This window comes from Cervus canadensis, chromosome 17 (assembly GCF_019320065.1).
Source record: "Cervus canadensis isolate Bull #8, Minnesota chromosome 17, ASM1932006v1, whole genome shotgun sequence".
Taxonomy (NCBI): Eukaryota; Metazoa; Chordata; class Mammalia; order Artiodactyla; family Cervidae; genus Cervus; species Cervus canadensis.
The window spans coordinates 51,084,878-51,102,410 of record NC_057402.1 but is presented as its reverse complement, the minus strand read 5'-3'; the positions used below and the strand labels follow the sequence as shown (position 1 = coordinate 51,102,410).

The 17,533-nt window shown below is 49.8% G+C and overlaps 1 protein-coding gene across 8 annotated transcripts in view; it reads right to left on the bottom strand.

Annotated features, from left to right (window-relative positions):
- Nucleotides 1-5,704: 5,704 nt before the first annotated feature.
- Nucleotides 5,705-17,533, bottom strand: part of KLHL25 (kelch like family member 25) — a 50,863-nt gene continuing 39,034 nt past the window's right edge. For all 8 annotated transcript variants that reach the window (XM_043489923.1, XM_043489927.1, XM_043489925.1 and 5 more), the window contains one exon: nucleotides 5,705-7,271. The gene's annotated coding sequence lies outside the window, so the exon portion shown is untranslated. The remainder of the gene's footprint in view (nucleotides 7,272-17,533) is intronic.

The window sequence follows — 17,533 nt, the reverse complement described above, 5'->3', positions numbered from 1 at the left end:
ACTGCCCAGGGGTGTGTCTTGCCTGTGCCCACAATTTTATTTTTTTAATTGAAGTATAGTTGAGTTATAATATTGTGTTGGTTTCAGTTATACAGAAGAGTGACCCAGCTGTGTGTGTGTGTGTATGTTTTTTCCAGATAACTTTCCATAGTAGGTTATTACAAAATATTGAATATAGTTCCCCATGCTATATGGTAAATCTTTGCTGCTCATCTATTTTATGTATAGTAGCTTGTATCTGTTAATCCCATACTCCTAATTTATCCCTCCCTCTCCCCTCGGATGACAGCAAGTTTGTTTTCTACATCTGTGAGTCTGTTTGTTTTGTATATAGATTAACTTGTATTATCTTTTAGATTCCACAACGAAGTGGTATCCTATTTGTCTTTCTCTTACTTCACTTAGTGTGCTAATTTCTAGGTCCATCCATGTTGCTGAAAATGGCAACATTTCACTATCTTTTACAGCCGATTAATATTTGTTTGTATATGCCACATCTTAAACCAATCATCTGCTGATGCCCACCTCGCTGGTTTCCACGTCTTGACTATTGTAAATAGTGCTTCTGTGAACACTAGAGTGCATGTATCTTTTTAAATTAGTTTTCACCTTTTCTGGATATATGCCCAGGGGTGAGACTGATGGATGATACGGTTTAGTTCAGTTCAGTCGCTCAATCGTATCTGACTCTTTGTGACCCCATGAACCGCAGCACGCCAGGCCTCCCTGTCCATCACCAACTCCCAGAGTACACCCAAACCCATGTCTATCGAGTCAGTGATGCCATCCAACCATCTCATCCTCTGTCGTCCCCTTCTCCTCCTGCCCTCAATCTTTCCCAGAATCAGGGTCTTTTCTAATGAGTCAGCTCTTTGCATCAGGTGGCCAAAGTATTGGAGCTTCAGCTTCAACATCAGGCCCTCCAATGAACACCCAGGACTGATCTTTAGAATGGACTGGTTGGATCTCCTTGCAGTCTAAGGGACTCTCAAGAGTCTTCTCCAACACCACAGTTCAAAAGCATCAATTCTTCTGTGCTCAGCTTTCTTTATAGTCCAACTCTCACATCCATACATGACCACTGGAAAAACCAAAGCCTTGACTAGATGGGCCTTTTTTTGGCAAAGTAATGTCTCTGCTTTTTAATATGCTGTCTAGGTTGGTCATAACTTTCCTTCCAAGGAGTAAGCATCTTTTAATTTCATGGCTGCAATCACCATCCGCAGTGATTTTGGAGCCCAGAAAAATAAAGCCAGCCACTGTTTCCCTATCTATTTGCCATGAAGTGATGGGATGATATGGTAGCTCTATTTTTAGTTTTGAATGGACTCCCTATACTGTTCTCTGTAGTGACTGTACCAATTTATAGTCCCACCAACAGTGTAGGAGGGTACCCTTTTCTTCACACCCTCTCCAGCATTTATTTATAGACTTTCTGATCATGGTCATTCTGACTCATGTGAGGCGATACCTCATTGTGGTTTTGATTTGCATTTCTCTAATGGTGATGTTGAACGTCTTCTCAGGTACCTATTGGCAATCTGTATTGTCTTCTTTGGAGAGATGTCTATTTAGATCTTCTGCCCCCGCCCCCTTTTTTTTGATTGGGTAGTTCTTTTCTTATCGAGTTGTATGAGCTGTTTGTGTATTTTGGATATTAACCTCTTATCATCTGCATTGTTTGCAAATATTTTCTCCCATTCCATAGGCTGCCTTTTCATTTTGTTGATGATTTCCTTTGCTGTGCAAAAGCTTTTAATTAGGTATCATTTATTTTTTATTTCTTGTCTTGGGAGACTGACCTAAGAAAATATTGCTACAATTTACGACAATGTTTTGCCATGGTTTCTTGGAGTTTTATGATATCATGTCTTTTATTTTCATCTTTAACCCATTTTGTTTCTTTTTGTATATGAAGTGTTTTATGATATCATGTCTTTTATTTTCATCTTTAACCCATTTTTTTGTTTCTTTTTGTATATGAAGTGTTCTAATTTGTTAATATATGTAGCTGTCCAGCTTTCCCACCACCACCGCTGTTGCCCATGGTTTTTTTGGAGTCTTAGGATGTCGTATCTTTTATTTTGGTCTTTAAACCATTTTCTTTCTTTTTGTATATGAAGTGTTCTAATTTCATTTGTTAGTGTATGTAGCTGTCCAGCTTTCCTACCACCACCGCCAAAGGGACTGTCATTTCTGCACTGTATATTCTGGCTTTTGTTGTAGGTTGACCATAGGTGTGTGGGTTTATTTCTGGGCTGTCTATTCTAGGCCTTAGGTTTGTGGGGAGTTTGACTTCTTCCTTTCCAATTTGAATACCTAATATGTCTTGTTTCATTCACCACAGCTAGGACTCTCAATACTGTGTTTAATAGAAGTTGTGAGAGTGGGCATCCTTGTCTTGCTCAATTTATTTAGCAAGGTTTTTATGTTTTCATCACTGTCGTATTAGCTGTGGGGATGTTATAAATTGCTTTTATGATGTTGAGATATGTTCCCTCAATACCCACTTTGGTGAGAGCTTTTATCATGAATGGATATTATCAAATGCCTTTTCTCTATTGAGATGGTCATGTAGTTTTTGTCTTTTTTTTATGGTTTTGTATCACTTTTATTTCTATTGGAACAGAGCTGATAAACAATGTTGCTTTTGTTTTCTCCATCAAGCACATGCATTCAGTTATACATACTACTATATCTACTGGTTTTTGCCCCCTTTTCCCAGATAGCTTTTTCCAGTGTGTTGACCAGTGTTCTCTGTACAAAACAATAGGTCCTTGTTGATTATACAGATACCAGTTTTCATATAATAATTGCACATGCTAATTTATCCCTGTCCAGTATTTTCCCTCTCCAGTCACCATAGGTTTCTTTTCTAAGCCTCTGAGTGTATTTGTTTGGTCAATTCATGTAGTTCTATCCATTCTGAGATTGTACCCCAGTGTGATATGTATGCTGTTTTTCTCTGTATAACCTGCTACCCATAGTTGTCTTTTCTTTTGTTAATGGGGTATATCACATTTATTAATTTGTGTATGTTGAACCATCCTTGAAATCTGGAATGAATTCAACTGGACCATGGTGTATAATCCTTCTTATGTACTGCTGAATTCTGTTTGCTAATTTTTTTTTTTTAGGACCATACCATGCAGCATGTGGGATCTTAGTCCCCCGACCTGGGATTGAACCTTTGTCCCCTGTATTGGGAGCGAGGAGTCTTAACCACTAGTGAAGTCCCTCAGTGTGCTGAGTTTTTTATTTTAAATATTCCCATATTTTTATTAGTCTTATTTATTGATATTTTTTTTTCATTGCAGCAATAGTGGAGGATAAAAAATACTTTCTCCACGCACAAAGGGTGTCCAAATGACAGAAGCTGGTGTAGGAAGGACATCTTTCTGTTGGTGAAAATTTCTGAGTGCTTTGGCTAGCTGAGGGTGACCCCAGCAGGATGCCTGCAGTGAAACTCAAAGTGAACTCCAGTGTCTGGAACCAACCCGGCACAGACCAGGAGACATGCTGGAGAGGGACCCACCCTGTCCACCCTCACCCGGCAGTTGGACCTGGCCCAGCAACCTTCAGTAAAAGATAACCAAGTCCCTGTCTCCTGGTGCCCAGCCCCAGTCCCAGGCCAAGAAATGCATACCAGAAAGATCTGGAGCAGGCCACGTGCTGGGGATCCCACAGAGTCCCTGCGGCCGTGATCCCGATACATCCTTCTCATTAGACTGCCAGCTGTCAAGGTTTGCTAATATTTTGTTGAGGAATTTTGCATAAATTTTCATCAAAGATATTCACCTGTAAATTTTTTTAGTGCCTTTGTCTAGCTTTGGTATCAGGGTGACAGTGGCGTCATAGAGTGACTTTGGGGTTATTCCCTCCTCCTCAGTCTTTTGAGGTTTGAGAAGGATCAGAATAAATCCTTTGTTTACCCAGTGAAGCTGTCCAGTCTTGGACTTCCGTTTGCACGAGTTTTTACAATTACAGATTCTGTTTCACTTCTAGTGACTGGTTTGGTAAAATGATGCTTCTTCTTGACTCAATTTCGGCAGGCTGTAGGTCTCTATAAACGCACCTGTTTCTTCTGTGGCGTCCAATTTGTTGCCGCCTAACTGTCCATTGGATTCCCTCATAGCTTAGTCAGTAAAGAATCCACCTGCAATGCAGGAGATCCGGGTTTGATTCCTGGGTTGGGAAGATCCCCTGGAGAAGGAAATGGCAACCCACTCCAGTGTTCTTGCTTGGGAAATCTCCAGGACAGAGGAGCCTGGCAAACTACAGCCCATGGGGTCACAAGAGTCAGACATGACTTAGCAACTGTACCACCAACGGTTCCTAGTATTCTAACATGATGATGTTTCTGTGGTACTAGAAGTTATTTCTCTTCTTCCATTCCTATTTTGATTATCTGGCTTCTCTCTTTTTCCTGGTGAGTGTGACTAGAGGTTTGTCAATTTTATTTTTTAAAAAGTATCTTAGTTTCACTTTTTTTTTCCATTGTTCTTTTTTTAATCTCTATTTTCTCTCTGAACTTTTTATTTCCTTCCTTCTGCTGACTTTAGTTTTATTTATTCTAATTCTTTTAGGTTGCTTGAGATTATTCTAGTTTCTTCAGGAAGGCCTGTATCACTATGAAATTCCGTTAGAACTGTTATGCTGCGTCCCATAGATCTTCTAAGATTGTGTTCTCATTGTCTTTTGTCTCAAGATTATTTCCTGATTTCCTCTGATTTGATCATTGAGCAGTGCTTCTTCAGTAGCATGTTGTTTAGTCTCCATGTATTTGTTTTTTTCCCCATTTTTCTTTCTGTGATTGATCTTGAGCTTCATATCTGTCATGTTCAGAAAAGAAGCCTGAAGTAATTTCTATCAATAATCTTTCTTAATGACTTTAGCACTCCTATTACCTGCTCTTTGAACTTGGGGTCTAGTAGATTGGTGAGGTCTGCTTCATTATTTGTCCTTTCACAGGATTTCTTGTTCTTTTAATTGGGATTAGTTCCTCTGCTTTTTCATTTTACTTCCATCTCTACAAGTTTAGACGGAAAAGTTACTTACTGTGGTCCTGAGGGGGTGTTTTCATGGGGGAGCATCCTTGTATAGACTGAGTCCAGTATTTTGGGTGTGAAGGTCACTGCTGGAATGGACGCCAGCCTCATCTTTCCCCACGGTGTGCTGGCCACTGTCCCCTTCATCAGGGGTGTGGCTGGTGTCCCGAGCCTGCGGTGGGATGTTGTACAGGGTCTCCTCTTTACTCTGCGGTTGTCACAGCCCTGCCTGTCCCACCTTGAATTTACAGCACCTAATAGCTATGAAAATGAGTGAAAGGGGCGCAGGCAAACCTGGGCATTAGTGTTGTAACTGATGCTAGACCCTCGAGTGGTGATGCCTCCCTTAACGCAGCTGGTGTTACTTTCACACAAATGAGTGTTAACTGGGGGCTCACAGCGCACAAACGTGGCAGTCAGTGGAATTACAGCTTTAAGTTGACACTCACGCACGGGCTTTTCAGGGAAGGAGTACTCAGCACCCCACATGAGAACAATGTGAGGCCTGTGCTGCTGAAACGATCTGAGGACAGGAGGCCCTGACCTCTGGGTGCCCATGGGTCTCCCCCAGCAGGCTGTGAGCCCTGGCTGCTGCAGCAGAAATCAGCCCACTCACACCCTGCATCCCCCAAGACTGGCCTCGGCACCCCAGGAAGGCAAGATTTCTCAACTCTTTTATTAAGTTAGAAATGGGTAAAAACAACACAACTTGTGGAGAAAGCACCACTGTGAGGTCCTTTGTGCTGCCAGACCTGTGCCGAGCGCAGCAATCCAACAGGCCAGGGGCCCTCCAGGAGGTGCGGGCGCTGGACTGGGGCTGCCGCTTCCCTGGCGTCTTGGGCTGAGCCATCTCCGGGGACCAGGCCGCTGGCTTCTGGGTGTCTGAGAGGAAGCACCGAGAGCAAGGTGTAGCCTCAGACACAGGAGGGGGCCGTGGAGTCCCAGGAACCTGGAGACGTGCCTTCTGCTTTTTCCCCAGGGGAAGCAGATGGCCTATGGCTGGTGCACACCTGTGGGCCAATCATGCCCTTGGGGCCCCAGGGACACCCACAGGCCCGGAGCCAGCACAGAGGTCCTGTAAGGGGGCAGGGCCAACTCGGAAGCAACCGGCCCCACGAGTAGTACAGCCTATTTGGGTGCACCAGGGCAGGCAAGGGACAAGCCCAGACCCTCAAATGCTAGGTGAGGGGGCACCGGTAGGAGCTTTCCAGAAGCCCGCGGCTGCGGCTGGACCTGTGAGGTGCCCGATACTTGGAAGGTGGGAGGATGAACAAATGCTTGGCAGTTCTCTTGCAACCACTGTCACGTTTTGAGCTTAGGGGACACGTGAGCCAGACCCCATCACCAGTTGGAAGGTTGAGAGGCCAGCGTCACAGGGCTTTGTCATCCTCTCCAAGCTGAGTCCAGCCCGTGGTGGGGTCTGTCGTGGGCACCCTGGAGTCCCCCAGTGGGCCCCAGCTCACATCTGCTCCTGGTCTGGGCAGGTAGGGTCCAATTCTGGGGTCAGTGTGCTCCTGGCAGGAAATGGGGTCATCACTGCCTCTTGGGCTGGGCTCTGGGGGAGGTGATGGGCAGCCCCATGGGCACGTGCCCCCCACGGTCCCTGCACACCTGTGCGTGCACTCGGGAGATGGTGGGGTCGCTGGGGGTGAGGCCCGCCTCTTGGGAGCCTATTTAACGCTGGTGGCCTGGAGGTCATTTGCTGAGGAGGCCCGGTGGCTGTCACTGAACGGTTCTCTCCCTTAAGACTTTCCCCACAGCACAATCCAGTCTCAGCACCCAGTTCCCAGGGGCTGGGGCGTCCTGTGTGGGGAGACTTTACAACACCACCAGGGAAGCCCGGAGCCCAAGACTGTGCTGTCCCACACCCGCCCAGCCCTCCCAGCCCCCCGCCCCAGTCCAGGATGCCCTCAAGGCTCTGCAGACATGTCTTTCTCCTCCAGGCCGAGGGACTCCTGCTGTCCGTCCACGGCCCCCTGGAAGGTCTTCTCCCCCCGCAAACCACCACAAAGCAGGCAAGGCCTCAGCCAGACCCACAGGACGCGGGAGACGGCTCTTCTTCCCTGAAGCTCGGAGCAGCCCCCGAGGCCGTTGCTCCCAGGGCTGGTGGGCCGGCTTCTGGCCACTCAGAGCACTGGGCCAGGCAGAGCGACCCACAGACAAGGTCAGGGCCACGTGCAAGAGTGAGGGCCACGGCCGTGGGGGGGGAGAAACACACAGCATCTGCAGAGGAACAAGAGAGAAAAGGTGAGTCGCGCCCACGGCCTTCTGTCCTCACCTGGAGTCGGACCTGATCCCAAGGCCACGAGGAGGGGCTGGGGCGCAGACCCTGGGTGGAAGGCCTGGAGTGAGAACGGAGCTCGCCTGTCACGTCCCTGAGCTGGGCTTTGCTCACCTCCATCCGGCTTCTCCAGACACACACTCTGCACACCCTCAACCCAGCGGGCACTGTGCCAGGCCCAGAGAAAGGGGACAGCAGACACAGCTACCATCTCTGGCTCCAGTGGGAGAAACTGCAGGCTTGTACGAACAAATGTATACAGCCAACACACAAAGAAGTGCTGTATGTGGGAAAAAAACTTGAGAGAGATTAGAGAGCCATTTTGCACCAGGAACTGTGGTCTAAAGTCCTGGGTGAGAGCCTTCTGCACCAGCAAGCTATGAACAAGTGAAACTGAGCTTCACTCAAAGGGAAAAAAGAGCCAATAAAACATGGAAGGAAGCAAGTGCATAAAACAGTAGCGGAGACAAAATGCCAGGGCAGAAAGATGTGTACTCACCTCTTCTTAGAAAACACCGAAATGACAATCAACTGCTGAACAAGCATCGACAAAAAAAAAAAAATGCTGGAACCTACCAGAAAAGATACGCTACTTCCACAGACAAAGAAGCCGCCACAATATGATGGCAGGAGGGGTGCAATCACGATAAAATCAAATCCCATACCTGCGAGGAGGGAAACTCACAAACTGGAAGTCATTATAGAAGTTGTCCCATGCAAGTGAAAGTTCTGAGCCCCTGTCAGGCTCCCCAGTCTGGACTGGGAGGAGGCACCTCAAGAGAACCTGGTTTCAAAGGCCGGCAGGGCTGGACTGCAGGAATTCCACAGGACTGGGAGAAACACACTCCACTCTGGGAGGGCGCACAGATCTTATGCGAACGAAGACCCAGTGAAAGTGAAAGTGAAGTCACTCAGTTGTGTCCGACTCTTTGCGACCCTACAGGCTATAGCCTACCAGGCTCCTCCGACCATGGGATTTTCCAGGCAAGAGTACTGGAGTGGGGTACCATTGCCTTCTCCAGGGGATGTTCCCGACCCAGGGATCGAACCCAGGTCTCCTGCATTGTAGGAAGACACTTTACCGTCTGAGCCACCAGGGAAGAAATAACAAAACCAGTGACCTCATAAAAGCCTAGGCCAGACCTACCGACCTGCTGGTACTGGAGGGTCTCCTGTGGAAGTGGGGGGCGGCTGTGGCAGACGGCGGGGACAAAGACACTGAAGGCGGTCATTCTGGGGAGTACTCACTGATGTGAGCCTTCCTGGAGGGCGTCATTTTCTCACCAGGACCTGACACCACCCAACAAGCTCTGGGCTCCAACAGGGTGGGAACCCAAACCCACCCCTCAGCAGGCGGGCTGCTTAGACACATCTTGAGAACACAGCCGTCTCTTTGTAACCCTGTGGACTGTAGCCCGGCAGGCTCCTCTGTCCACGGGATTTCCCAGGCAAGAATACTGGAGTGGGGTCCCACTTCCTTGTCCAGGGATCTCCCCGCCAGGGGTTCAGGGGCTGAACCCACAGCACCTGAATTGACAGGAGGATTCTCTACCCCTGAGCCACCTGGGGAGCTTCACACTGTATTTAAACTGATGAAAAAAAATCTACAACAAAGAATACTCTATCCAGCAAGGTTCTCATTCAGATTTGATGGAAAAATCAACAGGTTCACTGACAAACAAAAGCTAAGAGAATTCAGCACCACCAGACCAGCTTTGCAGCTAATGATAAAAGAACTTCTCGAGGTGGGAAAAAAGGCTACAACTAGAAACAAGAAAATTACAAATGGGAAAACTCACTGATAAAGGTAAACATACAGTAAAGGCAGGAAATGACCTACACACAAATATGACATCAAATGTGAGGAGAGACGGAGAAGGCAATGGCACCCCACTCCAGTACTCTTGCCTGGAAAATCCCATGGACGGAGGAGCCTGGTGGGCTGCAGTCCATGGGGTCGTGAAGAGTTGGACACGACTGAGCGTCTTCACTTTCACTTTTCACTTTTCTGCAATGGAGAAGGAAATGGCAACCCACTCCAGTGTTCTTGCCTGGAGAATCTCAGGGATGGGGTCGCACAGAGTCGGACACGACTGAAGTGACTTAGCAGCAACAGTGAGGAGAGAAGAATACAAATGCAGGATATTGGAAATGCAATTGAAATTTAAAAACCAGCAACTTAAAACAACCTTGTTTATATATAGGCTGCTAAATCAAAACTTTAAGGTAACTGCAAACCAAAAATTAACAATAGATAAACACAAAAAAGAAAAAGGAATCCAAACACAACACTAAAGTTAGTCATCAAATCACCAGAGAACAAAATGGGATGAAAAAAGATCTACAAAAACAAATCAACAAAATGGCAAAAGGAGAGGATACATGCTGTCTGCAAGAGATCCACTCAGATCTAGGGCACCCACAGACTGAAAGGGGGGGAGGAGAAAAGGTGCTCCATGCAAATGGAGATCAAAAGAAAGCTGGAGCAGCAATAATCGTATCAGACAAAACAGACTTTATTAAGTCTGTTACAAGAGACAATTTTTCCTTATTGCAAAATTCGGACTTAAATTGAAAAAAGTAGGGAAAACCAATAGGACATTCAGATATGACCTAAATCAAATCCCTTATGATTATACAGTGGAAATGACCAATGGATTCAAGGGATTTGATATGACAGAGTGCCTGAAGAACTATGGACAGAGGTTCATAACACTGTACAGGAGGTGGTGATCAAGACCATCCCCATGGAAAAGAAATGCAAGAAGGCCAAGCGGCTCTCTGGGGAGGCCTTACACATAGCTGAGAAAAGAAGAGAAGCGGAAGGCAAAGGGGAAAAGGAAAGATATTCCCACTTGAATGCAGAGTTCCAAAGAACAGCAACAAGAGATAAGAAAGCCCTCCTCAGTGATCAATGCAAAGAAATAGAGGAAAACAATAGAATGGGAAAGACTAGAGATCTCTTCAAGAAAATGAAAGCTACCAAGGGAACATTTCATGCAAAGACAGTCACAATAAAGGACAGAAATGACATGGACCCAACAGAAGTAGAAGATTTTAAGAGATGGCAAGAATACACAGAAAAACTATACAAAAAAGATCTTTACAACCCAGATAACCATAATGGTGTAATCACTCACCTAGAGTCAGACATCCTGGAGTGTGAAGTCAAGTGGGCCTTAGGAAGCATCACTATGAACAAAGCTAGTAGAGGTGATGTGCTATTTCAAATCCTAAAAGATGATGCCGTGAAAGTGCTGCACTCAATATGCCAGCAAATTTGGACAACTCAGCAGTGGTCACTGGACTGGAAAAGGTCAGTTTTCATTCCAATCCCAAAGAAAAGCAATGCCTAAGAATGTTCAAACTACTACACAATTGCACTGATCTCACATGCTAGCAAAGTAATGCTCCCAATTCTCCAAGCCAGGCTTCAATAGTACATGAACTGAGAACTTCCAGGTGTTCAAATTCGATTTAGAAAAGGCAAGGGAACCAGAGATCAAATTGCCAACGTCCGTTGGATCAGAGAAAAAGTAAGAGAGTTCCAGAAAAATATCTGCTTCATTGACTATGCTAAAGCCTTTGACTGTGTGGATCACAACAAACTCTGGAAAATTCTTAAAGAGATGGGAATAGCAAACCACCTTACCTGCCTCCTGAGAAATCTGTATGCAGGTCAAGAAGTGACAGTTAGAACTGGACATGGAACAATGGACTGGTTCCAAATTGGGAAAGGAGTACATCAAGGTTGTATACTGTCACCCTGCTTATTTAACTTATATGCAGAGTATATCATGCGAAATGCCAGGTTCGGTGAAGCACAAGCTGGAATCAAGATTGCCGGGAGAAATATCAATAACCTCAGATATGCAGATGACACCACCCTTATGGCAGAAAGGGAAGAGGAACTGAAGAGCCTCTTGATGAAAGTGAAAGAGGAGAGTGAAAAAGCTGTCTTAAAACTCAATATTCAAAAAACAAAGATCATGACGTCTGGTCCCATCACTTCATGGCAAATAGATGTGGAAACAATTGGAAACAGTGAGAGACTTTATTTTCTCGGGCTTCAAAATCATTGCAGATTGTGACTGCAGCCATGAAATTAAAAGACGCTTGCTCCTTAGAAGAAAAGCTATGACAAACCTAGACAGCATATTAAAAAGCAAAGACATTACTTTGCCAACAAAGTTTCATAAAGTCAAAGCTATGGTTTTTCCAGTAATCATGTAAGGATGTAAGAGTTAGACCATAAAGAAAGCTGAGCACTGAAGAATTGATGCTTTTGAACTGTGTTGTTGAAGAAGACACTTGAGAGTCCCTTGGACTGCAAGGAGATCGAACCAGTCCATCCTAAAGGAGATCAGTCCTGCATATTCATTGGAAGGACTGATGTTGAAGCTCCAATACTTTGGCCACCTGATACGAAAAGCTGACTCACTGACCCTGATGCTGGGAAAGACTGAAGGCAGGAGGAGAAGGGGACGACAGAGGATGAGATGGTTGGATGGCATCACCAACTCAGTGGACATGAGTTTGAGCCAGGCTCCAGGAGTTGGTGATGGACAGGGAAGCCTGGCATGCTGCAGTCCATGGGGTCGCAAAGAGTCAGACATGACTGAGCGACTGAACTAAAAAAAAAGAAATAGTGCCATTTGCAGCATCATGCATGCACCTAAAGATTCATGCTAAGTGAAGTTAGAGAAAGGGAAGTATCATAGGATATCACTTATGGATAGGAAAAAATGATACAAATGAACCTATTTACAGAATAGAAACAGACTCCCAGGCTTAAGAGAATGAATTTATGGATACCAGACGGGAAGAGCTGGGTGTTGGCACAGACTGGGAGTTTGAGGCTGACATGTACACACTGCTATATTTTAAAATGATAACGAGGGGCTCCCTGCTGGCTCTGGGGTAAAGAATCTGCCTGCCAATACAGGAGACTCAGGTCCGATCCCCAGTCTGAGAAGACCCCACACACCACGGAGCAACTAAGCCCGGGAGCCTCAGCCCCTGAGCCTGCACGTCCTGGGGCCTGTGCTCCCCAACAGAGAAGCCACTGCAGTGAGAAGCCCCCACACCATAACAGAGAACAGCCCCAACTCCCCGAAACTAGATATAAGCCCACACAGCAACAAAGACCCAGCACAAACAATGCATGGCAGAAACCAGCGCAATGCTGGGAAGCAATTATCCTCCGATAAAAAGATTTTTTTTTAAGGTAATAAAAAAAGTTAAAAGATAACCAACAAGGATCTACTGAATAGCACAAGAAACTCTGCTCAATATTCTAAAATAACCTAAATGGGCAAAGAATATGAAAAAGAATACGTAACAGTAGACATATAACTGAATCACTTTGTTGTACACCTGAAACTAACATAAGATTGTTCATCAGCTCTACTCCAATATAAAATAAAAATTCTTTAAATACTAAAAGAAAAAAATTAGAGATTAAAACAAGGACTTTTACTTTGGCAGAGGGTGTGGGAAGGACACCCTTAGACCTGCAGGACAGATAGGAGTTAGCTCGAAAGGCAAAGAGCAGTCCAGGCAGAAGAAGTAGCGTGTGCAAAGACCCTGGGGTGGGAGTCCTGCACTTCTGAGAATTTGAACGTAGGCCAGCAAGGTGGAAATCGTAAGGGAGGGCGGGCGGACGTGGTCAGAGAATGGGGCGGGAGGTGCACAGACGTGGTCACGGTTAGTCACGTCGTCAGGAGGACAGCACAGCTGCGGGCAGCAGTCAACACGTTCATTCCTGCGCTCGACAAATACTCACCACACGGCCTGTCAACCCTGACCCCACAGGACGGACGCAGCGGTGAACGAGGTCAGATGGCTGCGGAGCCCACACTCCGGAGCCGGGCTCGCAGTGTGGCATCCGCTCTGAGCTTCACGTTTTCCTGTGGAAAACGAGGAGAGAGACCTGCCTCCCAGAGAAGGATGGAGCCATCTAGCACATGTGAAAGGTTTAGTGTAAAACGTCCTGGAAGCAACGAAGAAAACCCAACTGGCCAGTACGGTCGGTTTCTAAAGCCCAACCCACAGCGACAGCTCGGCGTAATCGGGCCCGACTCCAAGCAGAGATGTGGCCGTGGCCGTGTGTCCGTCCAGGAGGTGGGTCCCTGGCCGGAGCTCAGCTCCTGGGCTGCTCACCTAGCGGAGAAAGGACACAGGAGGCCCAGGGAGGAGCTGGAGGGGGTGCGGAGTGGGGAACACTCGGGACAGCGACGCAGGGCTGTCCCCCTCCATGTGGTTCTGTTCTAACAACAGGCTCTCTGAGGACTTCCCTGGTGGTCCAGTTGCTAAGACTCCACGCGTCCAATGCAGGGGGCCCGGGTTCAATCTCTGGTCAGGGAACTAGATCCCGCATGCCGCAGCTAAGAGCTGGCATGCTGCAGCAAAGATGAAAGATCCACGTGCCGAACCTGAGGGCTTCCTTGGTGGCTCAGATGTAAACATGAAACTAAGACCCATGCAGCCAAATACATAAATAGATACTAAAAACAAAAACAGGCTCTCCGGAGCACTGGGAACAGGGCTGGAGTCCTCGCCAAGGGTCTTCCCCACCCCAGCGGCCCACACCCGTTCACAAGCCATTTCCATGCCAGGTGCCACTCTTACTTTGGCCGGCTGAGCGCCATGGGCTCAGAGATGGCCCTAAACCAAGGGGGCAGGTTTGTGCCAGGGGACACAGATGACGCCCCCCACCTCACGACACCCAGCTGCCGGAGGGGGCGTCATGGGGACTCCAAAAGGAAAAAGACGGAGGCCCCCGCTCCCTGTAAACCCGCACACTCAGCCATCCGAGAGGCAGAGACGACACCACCTCCAGCAGAGCTTCAGTCACCAGCGACCACATCCTCAGTCTTACAGCTCCGGGTGTCTTTCACCTGGACAGCTGTCAGCTACAAGGGCAGGGAGCTGACATCGAGTCCTAAGTCTGTACGTGCTTAAGTAACAGTATCATGAACACAATTCCAGCCAGCGCAGGGACCTGTGGACCTTACTCCTTCAATGGGACGCAGCCCTCGCTCGCGCAGCTCTGGAAAGCAGACTCCGGCCCTGCCGGAGCTGCTGCAGCTCAGGGGTCAGCAAGCTCCCAGAAGGGGGCGCTGGGCAGGGCGACTGCTGTCTTCTCAGTGGGGCTGGTGAGAGCTCCCCATCCCTCCAAGGGCTTCACTAGCCAGAGCTCCTCACGGGCCCCGAACACCCAGAGGTGCTCTAAGGTGGTGAACCCAAAACTCGGGGGCCTGGGCCCCCCCCCCCGCCCGGCACACAAGGCGGACATGGACTTCCCCTCGGGGCAGGGTGCCACTGCTGCCCCAGACCAAGCTCTGACCTGGCGGGGGGAGCCCCTCTAGGCTGTCCTGAGATGCTGAGGAGGAGGAGGGGGCACCCCGAAGGCAGAGTTGCTGGGGAGCAGCACTGCCCAGGCCTGCACCCCCTCCCAGGTCACCCAGGCCACCCTGCTCTGGGCCCCCGGAGTTTTGGCAGCTGCCTCTCTGGGACCTGGTTTCCTTATCTGTGAAATGGGACTGTATTAAAAAAAAAAAATGTTGCCTGCCACATCAGTAAAGAAAAATGCTGCAGCCCTCAGCCATCACCACCTCCCCGGATGGTGCACCCGCAGGAGACTAGGAAGAGAAGGACAGGGCACTGGCCCCAGTAGCTGAGGTGCGCATCAGAGGGGTGTGTGCACAGAGCCCGAACCCCTGCATCATCCCACACAAAGAAGTTTTGTGATGTCTGTGCTGTGCTGTGCTTAGTCACGTCCGACTCTTTGTGACCCCACGGACTGCAGCCCGCCAGGCTCCTCTGTCCATGGGATTCTCCAGGCAAGAATACTGGAGTGGGTTGCCATGTCTTCCTCCAGAGGATCTTCCCAACCCAGGGATTGAACCCAGGTCTCCCGCATTGCAGGCAGATTCTTTACTATCTGAGCCAGCAGGGAAGCCCCAAAATACTGGAGTGGGTAGCCTGTCCCTTCTCCAGGGGATCTTCCAGACCCAGGAATCAAACTGGGGCCTCCTACATTGCAGATGGATTCTTTACCAGCTGAGCTGCTGGTTTTCTTTAATTAACAGTTTATCTTTTCATGTTCCAACTCCCTGGTCTTAATTGTACAATCTCCTATATACCCTGGCTCCCCGCTCTGACCTCTTCAGAGTGGTCCCTCAGAGCTGAGATGCTGCTTTCTGGGCTTAAGTCCTGAGTTTTGTCTGAACAAAACATAATTCTCAACCCTTAGGTTATGCACTGTTTTTCCAGTCAACAGGACCCGTGTCCACCCCGCAGAGCAGCTGTGGGGTCAGTGGTCACCCCACCACCATGCACAGCCGCCCCGCCAGGCCTGTGACCGCCCTTCATGGTCCTGAGGGTCACCCACTGGGGGCGTGGCAGGCAGCCCGCAGCCACCAACGCCATCCCGGCTGGCACTGGGCCACACTGTGCAGACGGACGGACGGACGCGGGGTGCTTCATCCTCCTGGACGCACCAGCCCAGCTCTGAACCCGGAGCTCTGTGGTTTCCTCCTGGCCCCCACCTCTTTAAGGCAGGACAGGTCGTGCTGAATCCGCCCTCCTGTGGTGGCGGGGCCCCCGGAGTTCAGGTTGGGGGGTCACAGGCTCAGCCTCTCCCAGAGCAGGACTGGAGTGCGTGCCCCCACCCCCTGGGGCTGGTCCCCCACGGTGCCCAGGAGGAGAAGACAGCTCCTGGCAGCCTGCATCTCCGCCCTGATGCTCTAAAGACCACAGGCCAGAGGCAGGCAGGGTCAGGATGGGGAGCTCAGGGAGAGAAAACAAGAGAAAAGAATGTCCATGCATGGTCTACACTTGGCGGGCAGCCCAGAGAGATGGGCGCCCACTCCAGCTCCAGGGGCCTCCTGGCCACTGTCACCTAGAGACAAGGATCAGACTGCAACCCGGGAGCCAAGGGCTGGCCCTGGAGATCTTGCCGGCGGTCAGCTTCGAAGAGCGCCCCACCCCCACTGCCGGGCAGCACTCGTGTGGGCTGCAGCGGGCAGCGACTGGTGTCAGGGCACAGACACGGGGATGCTCGGGGCCTGGGTCTCCAGAGCCACCTGCAGGCCTGGGGCCTGGCCAGGGCTCAGATCCTGCTCCGGCCCTCCAGCTGTGGCCTGACACCAGCCTCCCACCCCGGGTCTCAGTACCAGCAGCACCTCCAACAAATGCTTCCGAGACAGAGCTAGCTCACGACTGAGAAACAGAACACTTGGGGGTGACCGGGGGAGTCACTGGGGTTGTGAGGAGGGGCTCTCCGGCTGGTGGTCCCTGGAGTCTCTGGCTCGGGGCCAGAGAGGCACTACAGGCTGGACCCCAGGCCGGTCCGATGCCTACAGGAGAGTCTGGGACAGCAGCCCAGGGAGGGGTGCACTCGGGACACGCTGGGTACAGACCCTCTTCTCTGGCCCTGACACTGGGGCTTCCCAGCTGGTAGCCAGGCTGGGTGGAGGGGGGGTTCCATGCTGGAGGGGGCAGGGGCAGCAGGGGCACTAGTCTCTGCTCAACCTGACCTCCGTGAGCCTTGCCGAGGGTGCTTGAGCCCAGCTCCTCACCCACCGCTGCTATCTGGGCCCCTCCCACCCTGTCCACCTGCCACCCCCCGCCCCCGGCCCAGGACCACCCTCAGGACCTGAGCCGGGGCCTTCTGCACGGGTCCTGGCAGCAGCAGACACAGGTGGCCCTCTTGCCACAACCGTGCTATCCACCCGGAGCCAAGGGCGGGCCGGGCACACCCAGGCGTCACCCTCTGCCCCAGCGCCCCTGCCGGGTCCTCATCCAAGACCACAGCACCCTGCCACGGGCTGGGGAGCGCCGAAGGCCTGCGCGTCACTCAGCCAGGGGCGCAGAAAGGGCAATCCCGACCATGCGGGAGGGACCCTTCCAGAAGGAGGGGCTGGCCCAGGGGCTTCCCGATCCAGGGGCCACGGCCGCCCAAAGCATTCCGAAACCATCACCACCATCCCCGCCTCATCACAGCCTCGGAGGAAAGCTGACTCTGAACCCGGCCCCTCACTTGATCTCTTCTACTCAACTGTTGAGTAATACTATTTTTATCCCCATTTCCCAGATGGGAAAGCTGAGGCTGAGGGAAGTTAAGCAACTGGGGTCAAGCAGTCAACAAGAGTCAGAGCTGAGGGCCCACGCCTGCTTCCCTTCCCCAGTCCCTGAAACA